At 53.7% G+C, this 16801-nt stretch overlaps 1 protein-coding gene and 1 long non-coding RNA gene across 3 annotated transcripts in view; both read left to right on the top strand.

Moving 5' to 3' along the window:
* ZBTB16 (zinc finger and BTB domain containing 16) overlaps window positions 1-16801 on the top strand; it is a 66051-nt gene that overhangs the window by 10726 nt on the left and 38524 nt on the right. The window lies entirely within an intron of this gene.
* Window positions 779-16716, top strand: LOC308054153. Its single transcript, XR_013923984.1, has 2 exons — window positions 779-2479; window positions 15621-16716. It is a non-coding gene; the product is annotated as an uncharacterized lncRNA (long non-coding RNA).

Raw genomic sequence — 16801 nt, 5'->3', positions numbered from 1 at the left:
TTGCAGTGTTTTGAATCGCTTCTGCAGCTGACGTGCAGAGTGGCGGATAGCTCGGCAGGAGCGGTGAGCGCCGCTGGGCCACGTGCTTTCGCAAATAAAGTTGGATTCCTCTTTTTTGACGAGAGCATCTGCTGGCTCGGTTGTTCCCCATCTGAAGAAAGGAGTATCACCGTAGAATTTGGGTTGCAGGAGCAAGCCTTTGTGGCCTGGGCTCACGTGCTGGCTGGGAGCCAGGGCCGCCCGTATCATTTTCGCTGTAGTATTCTTAACTGATTTTAAGTAGATTATGGTTGGATATGCGCCCTGCTGGGCTGCTTTAAGTTTTCCATCAGCCCTCGTCATCTCATTTCTGTTTTATTGGCACATTGTTGAACAAACAAGTTGGGATATGCAATTGAGGAAATACTTCTCCACGTAGGCATGAGCACTGTAAGGCTTGCTAGAGCTGCCCACCATAAATCAGGGTTAAACACCCTGCTTTGTTACCAGTGTCAGCGCAGAAGATGGGCTGTTTATCTGTGTGTATCAGCCAGGCTGATAACCCCGTGCTCTGTTCAGTGCTGTACGAGGAGCAGCTGGCTTGCTGCGTGCTGGCGTCTCCTGTGTGCAAAGGCAGAGTGCTGGGGGGAGCACCGCTGGATGCTGGCACCAGTGATGCCATGGTACTTGCCTTACATGCTGGGGAGGGCACCTCTGCACCCCCGTCTCGAAAAAGCACACCTCCATCTGTCTGCAAGCATAACTTGTGGCAGGGAGGAGGACGCCTTGTTTTCACCTTGGTGACCTATAAAGAAGGCAAGCATCGAGCGGAAAAACAAAGAGAAGCTAAAAAACCCCAACCCACAACCCCATATACCAGGCCATTTCCATCTCCAGCATGTTCACGAGGTCAGAAGGAGCATAGCCAGCCTGCGGGAGGGGGGTACCTCCTGGCACTGCCACCAGGAGAGTGCTGGGCTCTTATTTCCATGTGAAATGACCGTGTCATGTGGGCCGAGTCAGCTTTCCTGCAGAGAAGCAGCAGAAAGCCGTCTGCCCGCCAAAACACCTGCACAGCTCCCAGCATCATGCCCAGCAGAGCCAGCCCCTGGCAGGGCAGGCATCCCCACGCCGAGCGCTTGGGCTCCATGGAGGCTAAAAATGGGGCTTCCCATTGGTGAGGACCCGTGTCGATCTTTAAGTAACTCCTAGGGACTTTTTTAAAGGCACAATGCAATTACTATCTGTGTGTGTATAAAAAAATCCAACCCAGCGCTATCACCTATAATTTAATTTTGTTTCAGATTTGCATTTATGCACCAGGTGCTACACCAATTACAACCCACATGCTGTTTGCAGCTCCATTGTGACTATGGAAAGTGCTTTTATCCTCTTGCCACCGATTTTGGGGACGATGCTGGGCTCTGCACGCTTTGCCCTTTGTAACCTTCCCTCGTTCTTTTCTCTGCGCATTATTCATAGTAAATCATATTAGAAAGGAGTGCTAAGGAGGAAGTGTGATTCATCCTCCTTGAAACCAGCACTGACATAAATAAAGGCAAAGTGCTTACTACGTATTTTTTATTATGGTGTTTAGGGACAGGTTGTACTAATTTTGGCGTGCGCAGACTAAACCCATGAAGGCTACAACTCTACAAAATTCAATTTAACCGCAGCACTGGCTGCACGTTAAAAAAAAAAATCCAACTAAAGCCCAGCCAGTCTTCTTGGAAGCGTGCATGTGTGGCAGCACAAGGCTTTCGGGACAGCTCATTGCTTTCCAGATTTTACTGCGTGCCTTTGGCTGGTCCAGTGGCTTCTTGGGGGCTTGCTGGGACTTGCTGTGGCACAGGAGCAGGGCTGGCTGTGAGCTCGGGCATCCTCATTGCTTGGGTGTATCACAGGGTCAGGAACAAGATGCTCTAATTGGTCCACTAAAGGGCTACCTGATGGGGGCAAACCAGTGGGGAAGCAGCAAGGGGATGTGTAGAGGGGATGCTCTAGTGCAGGCAAACCCAGTAAACGCCTCACCAGACGTGCGAGTTTGGGCTGGTGGCAGGAGCTTGCTGCCAGCAGCACAGCATAGCAAGAGCTGGTGATGGATATCTTATCTCCAGCTGGGCATGGGCTGTGGTTGCAGCCTGCTGCGCAACACACACAAACTGCCTTTGCGTGGGAGAGATAAGGTGCAGGCAGGCGTTGTGCAACGCCTGTGCCTTACCGGTCCCCCTCTCCCCATGCCGACATGGCACCGGCATCCCGCTCGCACCAGGCTGCGGTCAGCCGGAGGGCACCGGCAGTGGTGCCAAATGCATCACCAGCACCAGGGCAGGTTGTCTCCACTGGCAGCAGGCAGCAAGCCTGGCTCACGGTGGTCTGGGGTGGTTGGAGCACAGCAGGGCACCCACCGGGGCCCCTTTCTGCGAAACAGTGCAGCGCTCAGAACCGAAACCCTCTGCACCTCCCTGCTGGGAATTCTGCTATTTTTACCAGTAACACGGTGATTTCCTCTTTTCTCTCTTCCTTCCCCCTGTTCGTAGAAAATATCCCAAGCACCAAGAGCGGGTGGGAGGAGGGTGCTTCTGCGAACGAGAGCGGTAGCCAGCGGCACTGGCAGCATGCAAAGCCTTTTTGGGCGTCTCTGCCCACGCTGGCCTCACCTGTCGAGGGGCAGTTGGGGGACCTTCCGCAGCTGCCCTCTCCCGCCACGGGCTGGGGCGGTGAGTGCTTGGAGCCTTGCATGTGGGTTGCCTTGCACAGGAACCAGCGGTGCGCGATGAAACTGGCGGAAATGCTGCTTCCGTCCAGCAGGAAACTTTCGGGGAAATTCTGACTTGGATCGAAACATTTCCCATGGGGGAAAAAAGTGAAAAGGGGTTGGTTTTGCTTGCTGGGTCCCTGTCGCCTCTTGCTCTCAGGGCAAGGGATGGGGAAACACCGCTCTGACTTCGCTGTGCCATCCCCCAGCCTTGCAGTGCGTTGTCACCCTGGTTGAAGGGTAGTATTTTGCTGGGGCTTTTGCGGGGATTTTGAGTTTTGCATTTCGGAGGGCGGCAGGGAAGATTGCCTATCAGGCAGGGCCCATGGGAAATAGGTGCCACAGTGGGAACTGGGGCCACCGGCAGCTCCCAGCCCACAGGGTGCTGCGTCAGTGGTAACCAAGCCTGGGCAAGGCTGGGGCAGCACTGGGGATGCCTCAGCCCTACTCATGGGATGCCCCCAGCCCTGCCCACAGGGGCTGGGGAGGGGCACTGGGATCTCTGGATGCAGAGGCAATCACTTGTATTGATTTCTGGCTTATCTGACCCTTTAGCTGGAGGCGGCTCTTCCTTCAGTGTCTAACCACACATAACTTAAAGCAGCCCAGAAATGTATATCATCCTTTTCTTGCATTAATTAGGGCTGGCCAATGCATTATTTAACGGGGTAGGAGCTGCTGCGGGCTGCCCCAGAGCAGGTGCCATGACCAGCTGGCACGTGGGCGGGGGTCTGGCAGGTCATGTGCTGTCAATGCGGGCATCTGCAGGAGTCTGGGGATGCTGGCCAGCGGTGCTGCTCTGGCACATTGTGGCAGTGGCAGGGCCAAGCAGGGAGGAGACCTCACATCAGACCTTGCTGTTGGGAGGGGGACTGGTCCAGCTGTGCCTATCCAGAAGAAGATGGGAAGAAGATGGCAAAAGAAGGGACTCTGGTGATGGGAGGCTGAGCGAGGGGTGCCCCACAGAGGAGCAGAGATGAGCATCTCCGAGGATAGCGCTTGGGATGCTTTCCTTATCCAGTAGCACAGGTGCCACGTGGTGGGGTCCGCTCTGCCGGCCAAGCACTGAAGGCTCAGCCGCTGTCAATGCGGGCAGCTGCACCGCATTCTCCTCCGGCTGGAGGTGGAAAGCAGCTCCCTAATTAGCACCTTTGTTGCTAAGTGAACGAAGCGGCCATGCATGGCAAGCTACCTGCTAGCAATACGTGTATTGGGGAGGGGGCCATCAGGTGCCACCGCAGATAATGCCATGTTGCACAGCTGCAGGTACCAATGTGCCGAAGCCTGTTTGCTCGCTGCCCTGCAATGGGTGGGCATCGCGGGCTGAGACCGGGAGGGAAACGCCATTTGCTTTCATCTCCTCCCCTCCTACTTCATTTGCTTGGATGCTTGGTGCTGCTTACAAATACAGTTGGTGGGGGCTGATAAGGATCACTGACCTAGGGCAAGCAATGGGGACTTTCTTCCTGCTAAAATTAAAAGAAACCCACATCGCCTTCTGTTTGTATGGCCAGGCTGGGGGGCTACTGGGCTGGATGTGCCCAGCCGCCAGTCTTCAGCACTGTGGCTTCTCATGTGAATGTGCCACGCATGGGAGTCGTGTCCTCAGCGCTCATAGACAAGTGTGTTCAGTCCCCGGTGTCAAACGCGTTCTGCAGGTAAGGGTCTCTTCGGGCTTTGGTGTGGGGTAGAATTTTCCACCCAGCTGAGAAGATGGGACATGTAAGTGGGATTTCTTGTGCGTAGTCGTGCCATGTCGGGGTTTACTTTACCATGAGCCCCATGGGAAGGAATGTTCCTCGTGGTGCTTCACTTGCATTCCTGCATGGGCCAGATACCATTTTCTTTTGCTGCCGTTGGTGTTTTGGGGATTTCGGTTCTCTCATTGGTGTACTGCGTGGCAGATGCATCATTGTACAGGCTCTTTGTGCTGCGACAGCTTACGTGGAAACCACGTTTTCTGCATAAGCAAGCAGAAGGCAAGAGGAAGGACCGTGGCAACGACACGAGAGCCCAGGCAGAGGCAGGGAGACAAAGAGTGGCCGGGTGCAGCGAGGCATCCCCCAGCCCAGGCAGGTCCTGGTCCAGTTGCAGCTCCAAGACTGGCCATGGTCCCCACATGACGGCCCTGGTCCCCACGCTGTCCTGCATCCCCCCATGATGCCCCTATGCTGCCCTGCATCCCCCTGTGGTGTCCCCATACCACCCTGCATCCCCCTCTGATGCCCAGGTCCCCTCACAGTGCTGAGTCTCGGTCCCACCATGATGCTGTGACCTCCCTGCTGCCCAGGCCCTGGGGGGCTCAGCAGGGGACCACTCTTCAGGCAGGTGGGTGTGTCCGGGCTGGTGCCAGGGGACCACAGCCGGGCCAAAAGTACACTGGGTTTGCTCTGTTGGGGTATCGGTGATGACAGGGGGCTGCCACAGGGCCTCAGCTGTGTGCGGATGCCATCCCTCCTCTCTTCCAGCTAATCTATAGTTTAGGGCTGGGTGTATGTCAGACATGGGGGTCTTTTCCTTCTTTACGTACGTTGGCTTAATTCTTGCTTCGGTCTGCAGCCACTCGCTTTTCCCATGGTAGGGTTTTTGTCACTGTTATTAACTAATGAGCCAATTTTGTTGCCATTTTTAAATAACTGTATTTTTCCTTCAATGCAAGAAAAGGAAAATGCCTTTTCTTAATAGCACAGCTCTCAAAAGTCATTGAAGGCATGAATTTGCCATTCTTTCTCACAAATGTGTGGATTACCACACTTTTTATTACTAGGGCTTGAATTGCTGAATCATGGAAGCGGGGTAATAGGATATGTTTGCATACATGGCACTGGGGGGAAAAGCGGTTATTTTTAAAGCCGCTATAGTGGGCTGGGGTGCTTTTCCCCCTGTTGCTATGACATTTTGTGGTGTGGGATGCATCTTGGATCCCAGCGCTGGCCTTGGGTCAGGCTCGAACACAGGGCAGCCCTACCTTCTGGGGCCACAGCTCTGCTGCCTCGTGCGCCCCTGCTCTGCCCAGGCATCCCCGAGGTGCAGCCTCAGCAAAGCACTGATTTACCGTGCGCCCTACTGGGGCGCACACCGGTCGTCCTCTGCCTGCCATAGCTCTCACCTGTTGCGACAAGGGTTGCTGCTGAGGCAGCTCTTCTGCTGTGGTCCACGGTGCTTGTGTTTTCAATTACCTTTGGTCACCTCTCGTACAGTGTCTGCCCTGTGCTGGCAGGGTCAGACATGAGTTAGCTGCAAGTGTCACTGTGTTAAAAGAAATAATAGTATCATCTTCCGAGGGACAGTAACAATGGATGTTAATGCCAGCATCCCACCAGCCTAGAACCGGCAGCTCTCCTCCCTCCTCCAGAATTAATAAATCATGAGTTTTGCTGGTCTCGCTCTTTCAGCCCAGCTAACAGCTCCGCTCTTGCCTGGCAGATGCCACAGCCATGGCAGCTCATGGGTCTGAGCCCCGCTCTGGGTCCAGGGGCTTTTCCGCTGGGCTCTATCAAGCGACAGCCAGGAACGCTTGTAAACAAGACCCTGTTTGGATTGCCACATCCCTTTGATTCTTCCTGCATCATCTTCTGCCACATCCTGGCTCTGTGTCCTGGGGTTGGGGTTTTATTATTTTATAGGTGCTGTAACATTCAGACCATGTTGTGCGGCAGTGGCCGGTATGGTCTCCCCACCGTCCTGCTCCTCAGAGGGATGCTCTTCAGCAGGGAGCAGGGAGCCGTTGGGTGGCTGGAGCACACAGGGGGCTCTGGGGCCCCCAGTTGCATTTCAGGACCAGAATGGCCCATGTTTAGGTGTGTGTCTCAGAAAGCACATCATATTTGGGATAAGGAATAATGGTTCTGCCACGCTCCGTGCATGTTGCTGATCACGTTCCCCTGCGCGTATGAACTGGCGCCTTTTCATTAGTAAATCATGCCGGGGAAATAAGGGTAAGAAGCAGCACGTCTGCCTGCATGTAAAGGTTTGGTTATCCCTGGTGTGGCTGTCCCTTTTGGCCCTGCTCTCCGACCACTGGGCAGCCTTTAAAAGATCTGCAGAGAGCCAAAGCACCAGCAAACAGTGTAAACCTGCCGTTATTTCCAGCGCAGCTCTCAGCTGATGACCAAAAATATATGCTGGGGAGCAGGAATGGTACAGAGAATAATTTTCACTCCAGAAATTATTGTCCTTGCGAGAGCAGATTTAAAATCTATTTAACTTTTCAGTGTCCCATACCCCTTTAAACGTTTCAAGTGTATTCTCACTGATGGGTTACCTTTTCTTTCCCCTCAGGCTGTAATTAGTGTCCTTTACACAGAATTGCCTTAGAATTGGATTTGAAGAAGATAAGAATCAAATTACCAGTATTTATCTTGTAAATTCCAAAAGACCTACTGAGAGGCGCAGTATAAAGAGGGTTTTTAAAATTTTGTGCTCTGAAAGCACAAACTTCCCATAGGTCCAGGTTTCCCTGGAGCATCACATCTGCGATACGCCAATAGGCGTGGGATGTGCCTAGAGGTGCCAGGAGGAAGAGGATGGCTCCTTCCTTGCCGGAGCCCCACTTGCAGGCTGGGAAGGCAGCTGGCTGGCAAGATACCTACAGAAATGGATGTATCACCTGATGGATGGTGGCTTGTTTGCATTAATTGGGGCAGACACGGTGGTGATAGTTTGGATACTGCAGTGCCTTCCAGGAGGGCGATTGCCTCCTGGTTTTGCTCTTGGGCTGCAGGGGCTGAGCTGGGACACGCATCCCCTCTGCCCTGATGGGTCTTGCCAGTCCAAGGGAGGTGACCAGGTGCAGGATGGCAGCATTATCTCAGGCTGGGTGTATAAAAGAGTCTGGTCTTTGCTTTCACGGCTGGTCCCACATAGGCTGGAGAAGAAAAGTCTTGGAAATGCAGCCTCTCCTCCTTTTTCCCAGGCTCCCGCCCAGCTTCCCTCCCTGCTCTGCCGGGTGGCTCTCCAATGACAAGGCAAGTTGAGCACCAGAAATGGATGGAGGTAATTTCGGTGGGCTCTGTTTTGACAGAAATTAAGCATCTGAATTTAAATTAAGGAGACGGAGAGCCTGGGCAGCTGAGACTATATTTTCATAGCGTAAACAGTTGCAGAAGAAGATTAATAGCATCTGTGTAAACACTCCCTCGCAGTGGTGAGGGGTTGGTTTTGTTTTGTTTTATTTTTTTTTAAGAGTTTGAAAATTCTGAGGACGGCTAGAGGCAAGAGGGGCCATACTTCCCCTCCTGCTTGCCTGCGCGCACCTTCAGCCTCCCCGTCCATCCCATGGTAAATATTTCAGCCACCCTCAGCCCCGCTCTCCCTTCTTGCAGTAAATTACATATTAAAGTAGCCTGGTAACTGAGCACTGGTTGCTGCGCGATAAGCTCCGGGAAATCGATATGTTTGCCATGTGCCTGCTTGTTTATGACACCTGCCTGCAGAGCAGTTGAGCAATGCTTCGCGTGCCCGGGCTGCGCTTCACAGGCTCGCCTCATCCTGAAACCCAGCCTGCCCTCGCAGGAGAGGGTGCAACAGCACCTATTGATTTTTTTTTTTTTTTCTCCTCAAGCATGGTGTTGCACAGCAGCGCTGTCCAAAGCCACCCAGCAGCATCCCATTGTGGGGGGCAAAATAATGCGAGCGATGATATTTGATGATATGGAGCATGGGGTGGGTGGCAGGATGAGAGGTCGGGTCGTGTCTTCATCCATCTTTGGGGCTTCTCCCAGCCCTGCTGTGGGGCTCTGCGCTGCTCCTGTTTGTCACCTCCCTAGATCAGGGACAGGAGCAGAGCCCAAGGATTTAAATCCTTGTTTTGTGTGCCCAGGAAGGGAGGTGGCTGCCTCTGAACATGCGATGCTTCGTGGGTGAGGGCTGGCATCTTTGGAGCACTGTGCCACGCCAGCTGGCACGGGGACCACGTGCCCGGGCAGTCGCCAGCACATTGGTTGGACCCGTTGGCTGCATCCCAGTGCGCAGGGGAGGTCCCAGTCCCAGCCCTTCAGCAGCCGAGGCTCCCAGCCTGCAAGTGGCTGAGCCCACTTCAGCTTCTGGACTGGGACCAGCCTGAGTTGAGAAAACTCTTCCCCTTGACCTCAGAGCTCAGATGCTCCAGAGGTTTGGGTGCTTTGCCTGTGCTGAGGTTTGGCGCCTGCCTGCATCCACCCGTGTGCCGGCAGGGCTTTGGGATGGGAGCAGGCGGGTTTTTTTCCTTACGTCTCAAGTCAGCAAGCTGCAGTAATTGACCTTTTGACCCAGATATGAAGTTGGGAGGTAAAAGACACGGCTTGCAAGATTTTTGTAAAACTGTTGACCTCTCACAAGATTAACTCAGAGATAATAGTAATTATGAACAGATTACGGTGGGTCCAATCGATAGTGAACTTTACCTCCTGCCTAAAACTGAAGGTCGGCATTTTACTGCAGCAAAGATAACTACCAAGGGTTTTCACACCATCATGAGCCAGTAAATATCCCTATACATAGGAAATGCGTGAATCGAGCACATATGGCTTCTGTAGGCACTTCGGGAGGGGGAAGAGGGACCCACAGGATGGTTCAATGCCCAAGTGCGGGGTTTTGTGATGCTGAATCCTGTAGGTGAGTGTCGGTGCAGTGCAGGCTGCCTTCCTGAGTGCTGCAACAGCCCACCTGGATGGCAGCTCCCCCTGGATGCTCAGGTCCAGGGGAGTGAGCGCAGGGGGGTAGCACCCCACTCCCAAAAGGCACTTTCTCTTTGCCTAGCTTTTAATTGCTTGCTTTCACTTTTTATGTATAAAAGATTGTCCATTTAATTAACTCAAGAATGCAATTTCAAAAACGTTAATGCTTTACACATGACAGCTCTTAAAATAAAAGTAGCGTTCCAGTATTGCACCATGCTTCCTTCGCCTCTTGCGGGTCGTTCTGGAGAGAAACCATCCCCCGTGGCAGCCCCTGACTCTTGCATTGGAGTTGAAAAGGTTTGGTGGGGCTTGATCCTGGGCTTACCTTTATTAGCATGCCTGGGCTGGTGGGAGCCCTCCTTTAGCAAAGTCAGTGATTCCATCCGTGTCCTTGTCTTTCCCTGGATGTTAGCTGTTGATCTCTGGCTGATGGCACCGGGACCCGTAGCATCTCCGGTAGCTGGCTCAAGGGGGTCCGCATCACTCGTCACCCAGGGACAGCCCAGTGCTGGATGGAGGTTTGCTTTTCTGCACCGCTGGCAAGGAGCTCTCATTTCCACAAGCATTCCTCAAACTCACACTAGCCTTGGGTTTCTCTTATTTATTTTTTTATTTTTTTTATGGAGCTGCTTCATACTGGATGCTCTTCTGAGTGCAGAGCATACCCTCACCATGACCCCTCGCTTAAAACCCCCCCTTAGGGCCTTTCAAAGTCTGTTATCTTTTCCCGGACATCTGTAGTCTGAACCAAGCCGGTGGGGTGGGGACACACACTGCAAGCTGGCAAAAGCTGATGGCCATGGGGTTGGTCTGGGCAGCACCCAAAACCTGACTGCCCTTGCTGGTGCGGAACCCCTGGGGTACTCTCGCCGGGACCCCTGCCCCAGCACGCAGGCAGCCCCTTGGCTCTTCTGCACTTTGCCTGCTGTCGAGGGGCTTTGCAGGCGGGTCTGGGGAAAGCCCCTGTTTTTCCCTCCCCTCTGCATTAACACGTGCCTTTCCCCCAGACTGGAGCAGGGAAACCTGGTGGGAACTTTGAGGCGAGTCACTGAGTTTGTTGTTAAAAACCTGCACGCAACACCACCACCACCCTGCCCCTTCCCTCCCCTCCCCCCCCCCGGTTTTTTTTTTGTAGCTTAGAAACCTCTCTTTGTGGCAGAAGGCTGGGAGGGTTTGAATACCACATACAGGCGTAGGAGGCTGACTGAGACCATACGGCTTTATCATTCATTAATTCCTGTGCTCATTCATCCCCCTATTTAAACTTCTCTGTAAAGACGGGAGCTACAGATGGTCTTTTGGTACCCGCTTTAGCCTGCAGACCTTGGCCCCGACAAAGGGGTACAGAGGGAGCAGCAGAGTGTACAAAATATTTCCAACCATTAGAAATCGAGGTCTCATTCACCGGCAGCTTCTGTTTTGAAAGCGAATTTATGCAAGAGCGTCATAACCCGCCGAACGGGGTATTGCCAAGAGTCGAGCTTAACTGAGAAGCATGCGTTAGCCGCGGTTCTGCTGGCCATAATTGTGCTTTAGAAACCGGAGAAGTAGCAGCAGCATTTCTGTAGCTGCATCCTTCCTTTGTGTTGCGTAATGTAAAATTCTGCTTTCTCCACCGACGGACCACCTCCCTGTCTGACGCAGAGAAATGACGGCTTTTTTTTGTCTGCATTAATTTGATGCCAGGTCACTGTTGCCATTTTTCTTTTAAGAATTTGGTACCATTACAGCACCCCTGGGTGCAACGTCGCATCCCTGCACGGGGAACAGTAACCCAGAGCATGCTTGGCAGGGATGCTGTAGTCTGGACACGCCACGGTAGCTTGTGCTGCCAGCGATTTCCTCCTTGCTCTTTGCTTGCGCAGTGGCCACCGTATTCCCGATGCGGTTAGGTGTTGGTTTTACACGTGGTTGCAATGCCGTGCTGAGCAGGGGATGTGCAGTGCTTGGAGTAACGCTGGCGGCTTCTCTGCCTGCACGTGCCTGAATCACCACGGATGATTCAAGCCCCATGGGAGCAGGGCACGGTGGGGGCTCACACTGTCCCCCTGTTCGCCTCTTGCTTTTCCTCCAGGGTTTGCCAGGAGGTACTGGGGGACACAGGGATGTTGGCATGCGGGCATGCAGGAGCATCCCCCCTGGTGCTGGGGGGCCCAAGGGCAGCCCCTCGCTCAGCCGGATGGTTTGCACAGCTCGTGCCCTGGCTGCAGCAAGGAATGCATCCCCCTGGGATGGGATACAGCCGGGAAGCTGGCTAATGTAAACATCCTCCTCCCGCAGTTACCCACCGAGGGAAAGGGGCTTTGGCTGGCAGCTCCCACCTGCCTCCCAGCCAGCACTCTCGATTAAAGGCACTGATGCAGCAGAGGTGGTCAGACTCTGGGCAGCCTCCCCCGCTACTGGTGTTGCAGGGATTTGGGAGGATTGCACCTGCACCCCAGAGCAGGGGAGGCATTGCCGGGCTCACCAGCTGTTGGGGAGCTGCTGAGGTGGATGTGGGACGTTGCCTTAATAAAAAGCCTGGCTGGCTGCTGCCGAGGGGGTTGGAGACCCAGCCCCGTACACAGTGTGCAGCAGGAACGTCGGAGCCAGAAGTTTTCTCGTGGAAAACCCGAAGCCTGCCATCTTGTTTTTACACATGCTGTGCTTAAATATTAACACCAATTGAGCAAATTGCCTTTTAACTGCCTTTATTTGCTTTCATTAACGGTATAATTTAAAAGCTCCCGAATTTGCATGGAACCTGTTGTGCACGTTGGGGAGGGGGGGCGAGGCTGCTCATAAATTAATTAATCGTGAGCAAACCTCCTCAGGGAGGTCCCAGAGCACCCGGATAGTTCAACAACACTCAGGGTCCTCAGTTCGGGACGCCGCGTACTTTTGGCCGGGTCCGGGTGGAGCAGAGCGTGCTGTCAGGGCTGGCGTCCCGCTCATAACTTGGCTCTCCCGGAAGGTATTTATTTATTTTTCAGCAAAACATGTTGTAGGCTGAGCAAAGCTAATTACGGAGAGCTGAAGGCAACGCTCTTCCTATTAACACACCCCTATAAACACACCAGTGTTTGAACCAATGCGGAGAGTTAAAAAAAAAAAAAAAAGGAGAAAGTTGCTGGTCGGGTGCCCCCCATCCCCGTCCCCCAGTGCAGCGGTGCCCACAGCCTGCCTGCAGCCTGCAACATCTGCCCACATTGCTCTTCCATGGGATGACGAGTTTCCAGCGTGATTTCAGCTAGCAGCCTGCTTGCTCCCCTCCGTGCAGATGTTTGTGTGGCTTTGGGAGCGAAGCCAGCTCGGACACTGCAAACATGATGCAGGCAGCCCCGCATGCCATGCAGTGCTGACAGCTCCGCTGGGACTCAGGCTGCATGAGCTCCTTCGACACCTCCTGCTTTCCTAACCCTTCCCAAAATATATGCTTTCCATAGGAGGGTTTTGCTGTCGGACGGACAGTGATGGCCTCAGTCCAAGCCCTGGCTCCCTGCTCTGTCCCAGCCGTCTGCACGGACACTGCCCCACTCCAGCCGTGCTCCGTTCTCCCCCACACCTCCCTGGTTTTTAGCAGAAGCAGATTGTGCCTGTGCATTGCTGATAAACATTCTGTGCCTCCACCTTGGGAACCTGGATGGAAAACTGGTTGCACAGCCAGCCTGGGTGAAAGCACTGGTTGTTCTCTGGGACAGCTGTCCTTATGTTCCTGGGGATCCTGCTCTTTGCTGTCATCGGAGCATCCCGACGGCACTTGCAGGATTTTCAAGAGGGAAGGGTTAGGAAGAAGCACTCCTTTCTGTGTGGTGCTTCTGGTTTTGGAGTTTCTTTCTTACTCCTGCATTTGCAGGGGGTACATCCCTGGGGCATTGGGATGCCAGCTGGCACCCAGGCTTCCGCTCCTGCCTCGTGACCCCAGCCCACGCAAACCAAAAATCAGCCAGGTGCATCGGTGCCATCACACTAACCAGCAGCCTTGCATCACCAGCAGTAGTGCCTGTACCCACTCCGCAGGAGCCCTACGGCGATGCTCCCTGGCCTGGTGCCAGTTACTAATGCTGATACCAGACAAAAACGAAGGTGTGCTGGGGCTTGGTGTGCCCGACACCGTCCCTGGGCTGTGGCACCTCCAAGTCGCTTCTGTTGCTGCCACCTTCTCGCCCTGGGCGCTTTGGGCTCTCACCAAAGCCCAGTGCAGTTCAGATGTGTTAATTTACTGGCTTGACAAGGTGCATAATGTTCACCTCCCAGCTTCTAATTGGAAATAATTAGTTCTTTGTCAGCCCCGGGAACTCCCGAGGAGGCAGCATGGACCCAGGCAAAGGCAGCGGTGCTGGTGGAGGGCAGGAGACCAGCCCGTGGCCGGGAGAAGTCTTCCTGGGGAATCCTTGTGGAGCATGGTGTTTTCAGCCTGTCTGAGGGCATCTCTCTCTGCCGGGGAAGGGCTGCCTAACAGCCGAGTATGACGGTTTCATTAATCAAAGACACTTCCACTGCCCCTTTACAGCAACACAACTGCTGCGGCTGTCCCTCGCTGACAGCTCCCTAATTCATCTTGCCGGGGAAGGAGGGGGGACCTGCTGCCGCTCTCCACAGAAGCCGCAGCCGTCGCCTGCTTTCGGTGCCACGGATGCGTGTGTTTGAGAGGCTCAGCCCTGGCGCTTGGCAGGGGTTTACAGGGAGACAAGCCTTACCCCTTGGCTCCCACACCTGAAAAACAGTCGAAGAAACATAGGTTCTGCTTGGTTTGCAGGAGGTGGTTTTGGCGGTTGCTAGCCTTCGTCCCGAGGCAGGGAGAGCGGGAAACTTAAATTGGTATCGTGGCACGTGCAGATAGAGATGTGCTTAAAGGGGGGAGGCTGAGTAGCTCTCGCTGTGACTCTGGGCAGTCAGTCCCCTCGCATCCTTCCCAAACTTCTCAAGCACAGCCGGGGGCGGGAGCGTTGTGGAGGCTCTCTGGGAGTCGGTGAGCCAAGAGCAGATGGTTTGCATGGCAGCAAAGGCTCGTGCATGCACCACTGTAGAGGGGAGCGCTTGGGGTTCCTCCCATCCCCTGGCCGAGGGCGGCCTCTCTGTCGATGCCCAAAATACGGGTGCCAAACCTGGTGGTGCACCCAGCGGGCGCATCCTGGGAGCCTGCAGCCTGAAAGGGCCGTGCAGGAGGGCATGCGACGGCACCTGAGATTGGGATTGGGCATCCTTAATTCTAGCTGCAAAACCATGATGTTTTGCAGTTGGTAATAATAAAAAAAGTGTTTTCATCAAAGCACTTTATTTGCCTGTGTGCTGACATCTGGAGAGCGGAGATAGATATTTTCCTTAAGACTATATTTCCAAGCCGTGAGCTCTTCCCTGGCTGTTAATTAATCCTTTGTAGTTTAGCAACTGATGAAATCATGACTCTATGAAATTTTAATCCTTGTGCTGTATAGGCACAACCGACATTATCAGAGGACCCCAGGTGTGTGCTTGAAATTAGCTTGTTGAATCACTTGCATATTTGATTACCGTATAAAACTCCTCAGGATCTGGGCCGCTCGTTGGAAGGGCGGCGCTGGCCTGTGGTTTGTGCCTGTTCCTGGCTGCGATCCCCAGCCAGGCTGGCGCAGAGGGAGAGGAGCGGGGGCAGAAAACAGGGATGCGCTGGGGAAAGGGGGGTCAGTGTCTCCGTAACGAGGGGTGAGAAGCACATGCTTCCCTGATGGGACAGAGCAGCTGAGTTTCTGCTGTGGATTTATTTCATCCAGCACAAGGGACCCGAAGGAGCTGGCAGGGATGGGAGGTGGGTGTGGAAGTGTGTGTGCCCTCCTAGGAGTTGACACAGAGAGAGAAGTGGGACTGGGAGAAGAGGATGCTGTGCAAAACTCGCTGGGAAAATAAAACTGCACATGGCACTGATGTAGAGTCCTCGGTGGGGCACGTGGGGACGTCAGTCCTGGCCTGCTGCCCAGTGGCAGCCATTCCTGCTCCCCAGAGATGAGCTCAGCAGAGGGAAGCAGCTCCTGGGCTCATCCCAGTGGCAGCCCTGTGGATACTGCCCCATCTGTGATGCCTGTCCAGCCTCGTCCCTGCGGCTGGGTCATCATAGAGAGTGGAAATTAAAAAAAAAAAATAATCCCCCTACCCTAAAATTCTCCCCCCTTGTTTAAGTCATTCTTTGCTCCAGCATCCCATTAACATCTCCACTCTCCCCTCTTTCTGCACTTTTGGACCTCTGGGGACTTTTGCCTTCTCCTCAGTGCTCCAGGAGCTGCAGGCTCACTCTTCCCTGGGGAGTACTGGGACAATGCTGCCTGGACCATCCCGGGACCCTTCCTGACACCTCCCCAGCGAGCATCTGATGTGCTGTGCTGAATGCTTTCCCCATGTCACAGAATCGCAGAATGATTTGGGTTGAAGGGACCTTAAAGATCATCTTGTTCCAACCCCCTGCCATGGGCAGGGACTCCTGCCACTAGACCAGGCTGCTCAAAACCAGGCATCCTAACCACCCCCTAAGGCTAGGGGCAATGAGCGCCGGGGCTGGCACTTTGCCATTCGTGGACCACACTGGTGCTCCAATGACACACATGCCACTAAGGAAAGCAGATGATGAATATATTTTTAAACTTGGAATCTGTGAACCGCTTATTATTTCTGAATTAGGAATCAAAACATGTGCATCATCATGCCGCTGCTGCGGCGGATGTACTCGGCACTAAGGTCACTTTGCCTTTTTGTCGAAATTTTGTATTATTTTTAAGAACAAACTCCCGCAGTGCTCTGCCTGATGCCTCTGACACCCATGTCATGTTTGCTCAGCGTACCGGTTGCAGCGGGTGCAATGCCGAGCGCAGCCCTGCAGGGTCAACGCCACCCAGGGACGCAAATGCTCATCTCTTCATGTTCAGTACATCAAGTGTCACCAGATGCCCAAAGAATGGATATGATGATTTTGGATGGCCAAATTACTGCGGGGCTGCATGCGGGCAGTGTGTTAACCCCTTGGTGCCCATGCTCCGGCCCTGCATTGGCGGTGTGAAATTTTGGAACTTCTTGCATCTGTCTCAAGTATCAGCAGTGATGCAGCAGAGGTGTAGGGGCCCTTCCCTGGCCCATGTTTCCCACTGCCGGCTGTACCATCTCGGATACATCCCGCTGCTTCCTGTCTGGACTCATCCCATCCAGCGTGAGCCTGTGGACCTGCTCACTCAGGTGGGCTGAGATGCACAAGGGGAGCGCTGGTGGGGATAAAGCTCCAACCTGGGAAATCCTGTTCGGTAATAAATATTGAGCACTGAACTGAGACTGAGGCACTGGAATAATTTACAATAATAATAATAATAAAAAGAAGAAGCATAATCTTTCTTCTGCCCTATTTGCTGGGGTCCAGTTTGTCTTTTTGCCAGTTCCATGGGGCTGGAAGCAAGCTCTGCTCTAG

The sequence above is a fragment of the Falco punctatus genome (assembly GCF_963210335.1).
Source record: "Falco punctatus genome assembly, chromosome: 16".
Lineage (NCBI taxonomy): Eukaryota > Metazoa > Chordata > Aves > Falconiformes > Falconidae > Falco > Falco punctatus.
The sequence above is the reverse complement of the archived record's forward strand: the minus strand, read 5'-3'. Positions and strand labels throughout refer to the sequence as shown.